The following is an 11,415-nucleotide window of genomic DNA, read 5'->3' on the forward strand; positions in this document are numbered from 1 at the left end:
AAGGAATTGGAGGAATTGAAGATGCAACTTCAAGAACTGATGGACTTGGGTTTCATCAGACCCAGTGTCTCACCGTGGGGAGCACCAGTACTTTTTGTGAAGAAGAAAGATGGGACGCTAAGAATGTGCATTGACTACCGGGAGTTGAACAAGCTAACTTTGAAGAACAAATATCCGTTGCCAAGAATTGATGACTTGTTCGACCAGCTCCGGGGAGCTAGTGTCTTCTCAAAGATGGATTTAAAGTCAGGCTACCACCAACTGAAGATTCGACAAGATGACATTCCAAAGACGGCTTTTCGAACGCGGTATGGTCACTACGAGTTTGTAGTGATGCCCTTCGGCTTGACAAATGCGCCTGCAGTATTCATGGATCTCATGAACCGAGTCTTCCACCCATATCTTGACAAGTTCGTATTGGTATTCATAGACGATGTGCTCATCTACTCAAAGGACAAGAAAGAACACGAAGAACACCTGCGGATCACTCTGGAAACACTAAGGGCCGAGAAGCTATACGCCAAATTCAGCAAGTGTGAATTTTGGCTCAACGAGGTGAATTTCCTCGGTCATGTGGTGACTGCCGAAGGAATCCAAGTAGATCCAGCAAAGGTGGAGGCCGTGCAAAATTGGAAACCTCCTGGAACACCCAACGAGATACGAAGCTTCCTGGGATTGGCAGGTTATTATAGGAGATTCATCGAGGGATTCTCAAGGATTGCAAGACCAATGACGCAACAACTCAAGAAAGGCACCAAAGTTTCGTGGACCCCAGAATGTGCAGAAAGTTTTGAGTTACTAAAGAAGAAATTGACCACCGCGCCAGTTTTGGCGTCCCAGATCCAACGGCAGACTATGTGGTTTACACTGACGCATCAAAAAGCGGATTGGGCTGCGTCCTCATGCAAAATGGCAGGGTAATAGCTTATGCATCACGACAGCTCAGACCGCACGAGCTTAATTATCCTACCCATGATTTGGAGTTAGCCGCGGTAGTGCACGCACTAAAGATTTGGAGGCACCATCTCTACGGAGTTCGGTGTGAGATTTTCACGGACCATAAAAGCCTCAAGTATTTCTTCGAACAGAAGGACTTGAACATGAGACAGAGGAGATGGTTGGAGCTGGTGAAAGATTATGATTGTGGCATCAACTACCATCCCGGCAAGGCCAATGTGGTGGCCGATGCTCTAAGCCGAAAGACTCAGCACTTGACAGCCATGTTCACCCACGAGGAGGAACTACTACGAGAATTTGGCAAGCTCAACATGGAAATGATAAGTGCCCCAGAAATGGTAGAAGCAAGGATAACTACTCTAGTGGTGGAGCCAGATTTGAGGGAGCGTATCATCGCTGCACAGAGACAGGACGAAGGTCTGGAAAAGATACGAGCAAAGGTGAGGACTGACGGACATGAGACCTATCACGAGGAGGCGGACAACGCCCTCACTTTCGGAGGGAGGCTGTGTGTGCCCCGGGATGAGAAACTGAGAGATGAGATCTTGAGCGAAGCTCATGACACGCCTTACACCGCACACCCTGGAAGTACCAAAATGTATCAAGACTTGAAGCGGAAATTTTGGTGGGATGGCATGAAGAGAAGTATAGTATCATTCGTGGAAAAATGTTTGGCTTGTCAACAAGTCAAGGCTCTTCATCAGCGACCGTACGGGAAATTGCAACCCTTAGAAATTCCCGAATGGAAATGGGAACACATAACCATTGATTTTGTGACGGGCTTGCCAAAGACCAAGCGAGGAAACACTGCCATCTGGGTGATCGTGGATCGCCTCACTAAAAGTGCCCACTTCCTACCAATTCCAATCACTTATGGATCTGAAAAGCTGTCTCAACTTTATGTGCGAGAAATCGTACGCTTACATGGTATCCCAGCCTCAATCACATCAGATCGAGATGCAAAATTCACTTCAAATTTCTGGAGGAGCCTGCAAGAAGAACTGGGTACGAAGTTAAATTTCAGTACCGCGTTCCACCCACAGTCTGATGGGCAATCGGAAAGAACGATCCAAACGCTGGAAGATATGCTCCGAGCCGTCATACTTGACAGGGGAGGAAGTTGGGAGACAATTCTGCCCATGATAGAATTTGCCTACAACAACAGCTATCAGGCAACCATTAATATGGCACCTTACGAGGCGCTATATGGGAGGAAGTGCAGATCGCCCCTATACTGGGATGAGGTCGGTGAAAGAAAGATGTTGGGCCCCGAAGTAGTCAACGAAATGGTTGAAATCGTGCGGCAGATCAAAGGAAGAATCAAGGAAGCACAAGACAGACAAAAGTCCTATGCAGATGCTCGATGGACCGACCTGCAGTTCAAGGTAGGAGACAAGGTCTTCTTGAAGGTGTCCCCTTCTAAAGGGATAATACGTTTTGGGGTAAAGGGGAAGCTTAGGCCTCGTTTCATTGGCCCCTACGAAATCCTGGAGGAAATTGGACCCGTTGCATATCGTTTGGCGCTGCCACCAAGTTTCGGAAACGTGCACAACGTCTTCCATGTTTCGCAGCTGCGGAAATATGTGTACGACCCGAAACATGTGATCCACCATGAAGAAATGATGTTAAACCCGGACTTGAGTTACGAAGAGAAGCCAGAAGCAATCTTAGACCGGAAGGTGCAACAACTAAGGACAAAATCCATCACTTAGGTGAAGGTCTTGTGGAAGCATCATGGATACAAAGAAGCTACATGGGAGCTAGAAGACGAGATGAAAGAAAAATACCCGGAACTGTTTGAATAGACCCTTACAAATTTCGGGACGAAATTTTTGTAAGGGGGAAAGAATGTAACATCCCGACTTTTTACCCTAAGGCTTAGAACATCGATCTATATATATATATATATATAAGTTTCGCGTCTAAAATTTTCTTATTATTACTTCTTGTTATGATTAATCGTTGTGAAGTATATTTTGAGTAGTGAACAAAAATAGTAATAGTCAAAATAGATGTTTGCTCTAATAAAAGTCCGTACACGAGTTCAACGTTAAGTAAATATTAATTAAAAATAAAGTACTCTCCATGCCCTCCGGATCTTGCGCAATAGCCACGTCTTGAACCCCGATACCTACATGAACGGATAAGAAGCACGTTAAATCAAGACGAGACAATCGACGAAATCAAATCACATCAAACACGCAAACCAAACGGCGGCTCACGTTTTCCAATTGACGGCTCACGCCTTTTTAAGTGCCGAGACATAATATTCTTGCCATTTTTGGCATGACAAATGATTGAAGAGACAACTTGCCTCATTTGGCAAAAAGTCCCTACCCATTGGACATTTCACCTCCACATGAGAATCAAGCTTTAAACCATTTAAACTCATGCATCTTTCTTCCTTATAAATATCCCACCATATCATCCTCTACCTTTTGGCTCCTCCACAAATCTTTCCCTAAGCAAATTCTATCAAAATGTCAATGCACATAAGTGTTTGAAGAAGAGGGGTCAAATTCCTACACACTACCATTCTTCTTCTTCTCCTTTTCTCAAGGTAAATTCTCCTAACAATTATTCTTCTTACTACATTGTCAATTTCATATTACAATTAGTAAAGCATGAATTTTTGAAGCCTCCCATGTCAAATACCACTTCTTACACCCTCTTTAACATTCTAGAACTTAAAACCACAACTAGAGCTTGATCATTGAGGAATAAAGTGCTTAACACTCAAACCATATTATTATGCCTCTTCCCTAATTGATTTCTTATCAAATATGCATATGACTTTCTAGAATGGATTTTTGCCTTAACCATAGAAAGCTTAGACAAAGAAAACAATTAAGCAATGCCTAAACTACTAGAAATCTTCATCGTACAATAATGACGATCTTGGAAAAGCTTACCTCGTGAGCGAAGGGACTGCCAGACCGGCGGCGGCGGCAGACCAGCGGTGGCAGCGGCAGTTTTCCGGCGATTCGTGACGAAATTAACCTCTTTCGACCCCATTTTTCACGATCTATCCAAATCTTCACATTTCAAGACTTAATTGTTAGTCCTAGGCCTTCAAGTTGAGAAAATAAAGAAGAAGAGAAAGAAGGGGAAGTGGGGGAAGACCCTACCTCTCGGTCAACGGCGGTGAAACCGCCGTGTAACCACCGGCGACGGCAGCAGCGGCCCGGCAGCGGCGGCAGAGGCGGTGGTTCGTCGTGGCGGAGAGAGAGGCCGAGAGAGAGAGAGAGAGGCCGAGAGAGAGAGAGGGGCCGAGAAAGAGAGAGAGGGGAGAGGAGAGAGATGACCGGCGGCCGGCGTCGCTCGCCGGTGACGCCAAGACCGCCGGCGGAGGGAGTGGCGAGAGAGTGAGAAGTTGGGAGAGGGGAGAAATGTTTTTTTTTTTGAAATGGAGGAGAACATGGGAGGCTAATTTCTTTTAGTGAAATTAGGGCAACACTCTTGGCCCCCCCCCCCTTTGGGCCAAGTAATTTATTTATTTAGTAAGATGGTCTCTTATTATTTCTTTTGGGGCGAGAATTTAAAGGAAATGAGAATTTTGGGCTTTGAAGCATAAGAAATGAAATGAACCTTACCTCTTAGTTTTGGATTAATATTTCTTAAAAGTTTTGAAGCTTTCAAAAAATTAATCTTATGATAAATTAATGTCTTGCCCTCCTTAATTAATTAGTTAATTAAATTTCTTGAAGATAAGAATGTATGGATTTAATGAACCCTCTCCCAAATACTTATTTAATTACTTTAAGGTGTCTTATAAAATAGAGATCCACTTTTCTTGAGTGGAATGAAGTGATCTTGATCGCACCACGATCATATGACGCATACTCCATGTAGGAGCATTTCATGTCATGCACCTTATGAATGTTCATAAAACTAATTTAAATCATTATACTCTTTCAAGAAGGGCGTGTTCGCGGAGTTTGATTACCCAAGGTTGAGCTTTTGTAGAGTTTTACTTGGAAGCTTTGAGGTGGGCTTTATATACAACACATTAAGTGTGGATAAAATTATTAAATATATGAAATGATTTTTGTTTGATAAAATCGCACTTACTTTTTTTAAAATGTTATCGTGCCATAAATTATTTGTTTTATGATGCCTATCTGCTTGGCGATGCCAAATGAATGAATGAATGAAACGAATTCGGCTCCAATAGGACCAAGATCCTATTCGAGTTAGTGTGCACAAAGGAATGGACCGTGAGTCATCGTAAGGGTTGGCCGGTCAATGTGATCGTGGAAGGTGGCCACCTTCCCGACATAGAATGAACCATTAGATATGGCGGATTGCTGGAATGAACTTAGCCTGATCAGGCGAATTTTATGAAAATGAACTTAGTAAGCTCGGGCCTTTAAGAAAAACCCCCGTGTGTTACTGTGATGGCATGATAATAACTTTTTCTTATATGTGTATCTTTCGGCAATGTGTTCACTGAGTACCCCGTACTCAGCCCTGCATGTATTTCTAAATGTGCAGGTTGAGCAAGTGATGAAATGGTGGCTGAGTGGAGTTGGAGGCCGTCTCATCTCTTTTGTAGAATTTTCGTGGCTTGTGTCTTCATACACATGACCATGTGGTTACAACTCCTTCCGCTGTGCTTTTGTCGTAGTATTTTGTAGTAGATGGGTCATAGGAAAAACGATCAGTAACGAGTGATCTGTGATAAACACTCTTCCAAATTCTCATGATCTTTGTTGTTTTGTGAACACCTCTCATCTTATGAAGAAATATTTGTCTTATCATTAATTCTTTCATCCCCTTTCTACCCCCTCTTCTTAATTCCCTCCCCTGGTCATGATTTACCGAGCAATGCTATACTTAGCAAAGCGCGGTCGTGACATAATAAATGCGGCGATCGTTAACTAAGCGGACTTAACTGTATCAAGATCATAGGCTAGGGTTCCATTTAAAAAGGGATTTAACCAAGGCATTTAATGAACCATTAAATAGGAAAAGAATAATGCCTTAGCAAAGAAATCCAACAAATGGCTATCCCAATAAAACACATGCAGGGCTGAGTACTTATAATCATACTCAGTGGGCTCATTGCCGAAAACAGTTTTATCAACAGTAGTAATTATCATGCCATTTTCAAGTGTCCATCGGGGTTTTAACTTTAGAAAGATCCGAGGCACCAAAATATATTCTTTCTCAAATATCACGGTCGCGCAACCATTTTTCTCATCGACGTTTACCATATCCTCATTCTACATGACAAGGAATGCGGCCGCAATCCAGGTCACTAGACCGGCCGACCCGTACGCCAGCACTCGGTCTAACATTGGTAACCCAAGTAGGGTTTGCGGCTCTACAAGGATCCGAATTCGATTAAATCAATAGTGCCATAGCCACAAGGGATAGGCACGACAAAACAAATCAAGGCATGATAACACATATCTCATTCTCATCAATATCAGTTTAGGACAAAGTCCTTATTTTAAAAGAAAGCCCACCTCGTCGGCTTAGCTCGAAAGTATTCTCTTCTCCTCGTTTATCACGCTGAGAGCGCGAAGTATCACCTTTAAATTAGGCGTATCACAAATCAGTTTCAATCATTGATTTCAAAATCATGCATGTTCCCATGTTTCCCTTTTTTTCCCATCGATAAATCTTTAATATCATCATCCAAAATCAAGGTATGATTAGCATATCGTTTTTATTCAAATAACAACTCCAAATTCACCATTAAATCGTGCCACGCGTGAGTGTTCCACACACACAACACACGCACACACCGCACACATGCACGCACGCCGAGGCGTGCACGCACACGCATACACGGCCACACACACACACACATCCATGCATCCCAAAATTCATCAATTTATTTCCCCTTCACTCAATCTAAGTGCATGTGGACTCAAGAACACCGATTAATCGGTAGAAGAAGAGGAGATCAAAATTAAAGTACCTTTTCCAAAAGAACAATCGGTAGAAACAAATTATAGCTTTGGTTCTTCAATAAAATCTTGAACTTCAACTTGGATTCTTCTCAATTGATGAAGAATTCTTGAAGAAAAGTAGAAGAAATCTTGGAGAAAAGATGAAGAAAATTTGGAGAGAGTGGGGAGAGAGTGAGAGACGGTTTTTGATAGTGGGAGGACGCGTGATTTATGATCTAGGGTTTTGGTCTTCTCTCTTATTTATAGAGTGCCAAAATAATATCCAATAATTAAATAAATCAAGATTTGGAAGATTTGTTGGTTGGATGTTGGCGTGAAGTAGAGAGAAATAAGGGGGATTCGAAAATTATAGGCTATTTAATTAGCCTATAATTAAATTCAAATATTTCACGGAGTAGAATATTATATCACAGAGCAAGAATATATAATTAAATCTCCCCAAATAATAGGAAAAGTGGCGTGACTTTTGATTCCTTAGAAGGAATTTAATATAAATCCTAATTAAATTAGGATATGGCAATATCTTCTTAGATATGGCAAGATATGGTAGGATATTCTAGCATATTTATATTTATTCATGGAATAGAATAAATAAGAGATCAAATAATATAATAAATAATTTCTCCCTCCCTTCTAGATGAGATTTTCGAAAATCTCATGGATATCAAAGGTGGTGTTTTCGAAAATCCCATGATGGAATTAACGTATAATTGGACTTTGGATTTAATTTGGATAATCATCCCAAACAAATAATTAAATCCAAGAAAAATAGGATTTCTTCTCCAAATAAAAAATAGGAGAGACCGAAAATTCCACATGCTTAAATAATGCTCCTATTTAATTCTCACTCATCCCTTAATAAAATAATCCACCACAATTATATTACTCCGCATCAAATATTCACACCAAATCAATCATTTCTTTACTTCCTCTTCTTTTTCTCAACGCATTGACCTTTCAACGGCCACGTCATATTTTCCACATCTTTGACTATTCAATAGCCACGTCATAATTTCAACATGTTGACTATTCAACTCAATCTCAATTCTCATACGCAATTAGGTCACAAAGACACCATGTAATTAATCACTCATCAATTAATTCGCATATCCTAGCATTTAAGGCATTTAATGCAAAAATTTTATAACCCGAAAATTAGGGTTTGAAAAAGCGGGGCGTTACAATATTACTTCATTCCGGTAGGTTTTTACTTCATTCTAATAGGATTATTACTTCATTCTAGTACGTAAATGCAGTTTCGTCGTCGCGTGCCGTTCTTTCTCTCTACAATATCTATCACCACCGCTACGACACTGATATGATGTAATAAACACATGGAATAATATAATAAATTATATGAATGAAGTATGTATAGAAGCATTTGAAGTCCTACTGGAATAAAGTAAAAAACTTATCCAATGAAGTAATAACGTTTCAGAATGAAGTAATAAATTCACTTGAATAAATTGCATTTTTTAATGTGAATAAAGTAAAAACTCATGTCAATGAATTCGAACGAAGCATATGTTGAATCATTTCAAAACCTACTTGAAGCAAGTAAAAACATGTTGTAGTTTCAATGTATTACGTACAGAATGAAGTAATAAACCTATACAATGAAGTAAAATTGGCTTGTAATGAAGAGCGAAAAAAATTTACACAGCAACATATCTCATAAAAAACTAGATCTTATGGCCCAGATTTGTTCTCTAGTTCGGTCTTTAAGAAAGGGTTCGACATTGATTACAACTCTACCTTCACATCCTCATAATTCTCAATTTCTCTAACATCCTACAAAGTTTAAATAGAGAATAATTAGTAACGGTCAATGTAAAATCATTTTCGTGTTTTTAAATCAGTTTTAATTTCTTGATAATATTATGTGAAATTTGTGAGAGAGATACCTGAACGTGAAACTTGTCGAGTAACACTTGATTCTTATCTGGATTAGGGAGTCCTGTTGGACAAAACAGTCGATATTTAACTGATCATAAAAACTATACTAAATTTTAATACTATTTATTTCAGATTAACATTACTATCAAATAAAGTCAAAGATAAGATAGCCGAAAACTCTTACTTGACACTGGAACTGCAGTGGAAAACACCATCAAGAAGTAAAGAAGGAGAAGCAATGCCACCTGCCTCCGTCCAAACGCCATGAGCCACCGCCGGCCGTTTCTATATTTCTTGTCAAACAGGTGGGGGTTTTGATCAAAATTATGGTTGCTATTTAAAGTAGAGAAAGAGTTGAACCAAATAAAATACTTATTAAAACAAACATAATATTAGTATTATGTTTATATTGTACTTGCATTGGAACTACACAGCTATGCATTATTCCTTTCAAACATTATACACATTAAAATATTTTGATACCACCTTTTCAAAATAGTCTAACTAATTTTTAAGAATTAGGAAAAATATTCCCACTTGCGTAAAGTTTATTATTGTTGTCATGTTACTTTGAAAGAGAAACTAATTTCTTTCATGTGAATAGTAATTTGATAAATATATAGTGTTAAAATTACATGATTAGACAAAGAAGGTATTGGGTAGTGTTGCTGGTGAGTTGGCGGGATTAGTGATGGTGATCGTCATGCCACGACTTACCCACCTGCAACACGTACCCAGTATCATCCATATCCGTGTTCTTAGTTAAAAGCACGGAAGTGGGCCTGGATCCACTTTTATAACTCCTTGTCCTTAGACAAGAGCACAACACCCACATCCGTACTCTTCCGCAAGGACAAGCTCAAGGGTCCCACCATTCTATTATTCAATTTAAATACTTTAATTACTAAAAATATTTCTACATTATAAAAATACATTAAAAATAAAAATTACATAATTGAAATCGTAAAAAAAAAAATTACATAATTAAAATCCTAAAAAATAAAAATACACAATTAGAATCCTAGAAAATAAAAAATACATAATTAAAATCCTACAAATTAAAAATTACATAATTAAAGACTAAAAAATACCCCCGTGGAAGACTAGTCCTCTATCCCCAATGTTCTCTTGAGACCCCGTATCATTCCCACATGTGTTGCAAGTTGGTCGGGAGTCATGTTAGACGTATCGGTCGTATTGAGTTGGCCCAAGAGGGCCCACAACGAGTTGGTCGTGGGTTGAGGTGGCACAAAGGGAGCGGGAGCGGGAGCGGGGGCGGATGGAGTCGGGGTGCGACGGCGGTTGGCCGTCGCCTTCTTCATTCCTTGCGGCCGGCGGGAACTGCTCGGGCCAGCGTCGGGGATACCCAAGTTAGTCTGCTCAGACCTCGACCGTTTGCTGGAGGAGCTGGAGGAGGATGCTACTACGCCACCCCTATACTTCGGATGTTGGTGCCCCTCCTGCCAACAACTGAGGTACTTGAACGGTTTCAACTCCAAGCTTTGGTAGGTCGCCAAGGCGGCACTGATGATGTCGAGCTCGCTCTTGCCGCTCCCCGCCACCCGCTCTTCCTGTTGGTAATACCCCTAGAACTTACCGATTGCCTCGTTGGCTCTGAAAATGCAATTGCGCACCATACTATCATTGCGATAGATGGTTCCCCCAGGCCAGGTTTCATTGTAAAGACGAGTGATGCGCCACCAATATGTTTCCCCGATTTGGTTCGTGCCAACATCCGGGTCTTCGGAGACTGCCAAGTAGGCTTTGAACATCTGCATCATCTCATCTGGAGTGTACGGGGTGCGGGTACCACGAGTAGGAGGAGTAGGAGTAGGAGTAGGAGTAGAAGTACGAGCAGAGCTGCCGCTCCCTCCCGATTCGAGTTCGGGTGCCCACCCGAACCCGGGGGCATCTTGGTCGTCCACCGGATAAGGCCGGTAGCCACCCGGAACTTGAGAACCTTGGGTTTGAGGAGGGGCCGAAAATTGTGTTTCCGGACTAGAGAATGGCTCGGAGCCGAACCATTCGTGGTTCCAACCGCGGGAGCCGGAGGGTGATCGCCGGAGCTGAACATTGTGTAGTGTGGTGGGAATTTAGATGAGAGAATATGAGAAAAAAGATGAAAGAATAGATAAGAATTGATGAGAAATAGATGAGAGAATTTAGATGATAGAAGATGAGAATTGTGTAGTGTTATGAGATTTTTTTGTGTTGAAGTGAGGGTATTTATAGATGAAAATGTGAATTTTGGGGAAAAGAAAATTGAAAAATAAATTAAAAATGTGTATAAAACGGTTATAATTTATTGGGAAGTGGGAAAATATTTTTTTTTATTTAAAACGTTTTTTTAATTAATTTTGATTTTTTGTTATAAAAAATATCAAAAATCAAATTGCCAACGGCTATGCCGTTGGCCAATCAGGAGCTGCCACGTATGGTTGCTCGGCGGCACGGACGAACGGCATGCATCGGCGGACGAGCGGTGTCCCCGCCGCTGGCACGGACGGACGGGGCACCGCTGTGGATGCTCTTACTCCAATGACGTGTGCATGACCAAGCATATTTGCTCATTTTCATTTTTTTTTTCAAATTTAATTTAGTTAGTTTCTTAAAAATAAGTTAATACTAAAATTTTAAAGTT

At 40.8% G+C, this 11,415-nt stretch overlaps 2 long non-coding RNA genes across 2 annotated transcripts; both read right to left on the reverse strand.

Annotated features, from left to right (window-relative positions):
* Window positions 1-2,951: 2,951 nt before the first annotated feature.
* Window positions 2,952-4,342, reverse strand: LOC125216039 (uncharacterized). Its single transcript, XR_016130354.1, has 3 exons — window positions 4,086-4,342; window positions 3,870-3,992; window positions 2,952-3,088 (listed from the first exon to the last, which is right to left on the reverse strand). It is a non-coding gene; the product is annotated as an uncharacterized LOC125216039 (long non-coding RNA).
* Window positions 4,343-8,387: 4,045 nt separating this feature from the next.
* Window positions 8,388-9,079, reverse strand: LOC125187282 (uncharacterized). The gene is made up of 3 exons (XR_007170589.2): window positions 8,959-9,079; window positions 8,783-8,835; window positions 8,388-8,669 (listed from the first exon to the last, which is right to left on the reverse strand). It is a non-coding gene; the product is annotated as an uncharacterized LOC125187282 (long non-coding RNA).
* Between the last annotated feature and the right edge of the window lie 2,336 nt (window positions 9,080-11,415).

Source organism: Salvia hispanica, chromosome 5 (assembly GCF_029641045.1).
Source record: "Salvia hispanica isolate PSC_SH4W2 chromosome 5, Shi_PSC_v1, whole genome shotgun sequence".
Taxonomy (NCBI): domain Eukaryota; kingdom Viridiplantae; phylum Streptophyta; class Magnoliopsida; order Lamiales; family Lamiaceae; genus Salvia; species Salvia hispanica.